Consider the following 1,678-nt stretch of genomic DNA (forward strand, 5'->3'; position numbering starts at 1 on the left):
GCTGGTAATGAGGGTTCACGCGTTAATTGGCAATGGGTTTGATGAAAAATGACACATATTAATGTGAGCACAGAGGGACCCCTGCATCTTATGCTTTTTATATTTCCAAAGTACACTTCACCAAAAACTAGGTTCCACCACACTCACAGCTCTCTGTTTCACTTGAAAAAAAGTAAAATGGAGCAATTCCTTTCAAGAATGTTGCACATACAAAATCCTTCATATAGACAGAGGTTGAGGTGGGCACATGTTTTTCTTAGACTATAAGTAACTGCCGCACGCCTCGCAGTCCGCGCCAGTAGTGTAGTGGTATCATGCAAGATTCCCATTCTTGCGACCCGGGTTCGATTCCCGGCTGGCGCATGTCATTTTTTTCTTTGTTTTAAATTATTGCCTCAAACCCATCTGTAGTTTTAGGTCTCGCCTGTCGATGCGCATGCGCATCGAGCAAGCGAGACTATTGCGACTTATCCACTCTTTATCTACACTGCAAGGAATCGTGGCGATTCCTTGTAGTGCCCGTGACTTTTAAGGTCAATGCGCATGCGCATTGAGCTTATGCGCATGCGCATTGACCTTAAAAGCGCGTGCGCGTGCACGTCCGTCTTTGTTTACCCGCTCCGCCCCCTCCCGCTGTGTCGCATTTCTCCTCCCCCTTCCCTCTCTTCCGTCTAACGCCGTCTGCAAGCCTATTTTGTGTGCTCAATCCCCCCCCGCGCCTCGCACCAGACTCCCCCGCCGCTCGCCATATGCTCGCTCGTTCCCTCCCACTGGCAGCCTGCGGCCACTGCTGAGAAGCTTGTTTTTTCCTGTGAGCTATCAAGCACCCCTTGCTAACGGCCCACCGTGTACCACGATCATATCCTGTTTTTCAGCAAATAAGCCGGGATCTGTGTACCAGTCTTCCTGAATACGCATTACACACCGCAGACACACAGAACAGAAGGTAACACAATGTTTGTCCGTGGTCTGTATTGCAGGCGAGTGTTTTGGAGTCGCTTCCATGCTTGGCTAAACATAATGCTCCGCATATTAAAAGAGCAAAGCTACGTAAACACAATGATTCCGTCGAATTCCGTTTGTGGACACTAAACGAAGGTCTTCTTCTAACGTCCCCCAACCTCTCAACAATTCCAAAACCGCAATATCGGATTTAGAGTTCACACATGCCCTCTTGAATACCGCTGCACTACTAATGTATAGGCAAGTGACACAATTAGGAAAAGGGACCTGGGAAAACTAGAGTTTAACACCTCGCTAAAAGTCTTGTAAAGTTCAAAGCAGAGGCCTACGAACCAACCCCACTCCACAAGCGAGGCAATATAAGCAGTGTATCGTCAGTGTAATGCGGTCTACCCAGGGCAACCTTGTTCCGCAGAAATAACTCGGGTTTGTGCAATGAAACGGGCCCGTGTATCCGGTCCAGTAGCGACATTACTTCCGATGTGCCGTCTTTGCCTGTCTGCTAATTGGACCAAATTTTGAAATTTAAGATAAGTGTTTCAAAGGCCACAGTAAAAGAGTCACAGTGTAAAAAGCCCCAATTAATAGTGTCTCCACAGCAAGGTGACGTTATCACGTAGAAGACCAGTGCTGAAAAACCGACGGAATTCTGCACTACCATTCCTTGTAGCTTCTTCATGGACAGCTGCTATGTAGAACAGGTTACCAAGTGGGT

General features: G+C 47.7%; 1 non-coding gene across 1 annotated transcript; it reads left to right on the forward strand.

Annotated features, from left to right (window-relative positions):
* Nucleotides 1–292: 292 nt before the first annotated feature.
* TRNAG-CCC (transfer RNA glycine (anticodon CCC)) lies at nt 293–363 on the forward strand. Its single transcript has one exon. It is a non-coding gene; the product is annotated as a tRNA-Gly (tRNA).
* Nucleotides 364–1,678: the final 1,315 nt, after the last annotated feature.

This window comes from Lissotriton vulgaris, chromosome 1_1 (assembly GCF_964263255.1).
Source record: "Lissotriton vulgaris chromosome 1_1, aLisVul1.2, whole genome shotgun sequence".
Classification (NCBI taxonomy): Eukaryota; Metazoa; Chordata; class Amphibia; order Caudata; family Salamandridae; genus Lissotriton; species Lissotriton vulgaris.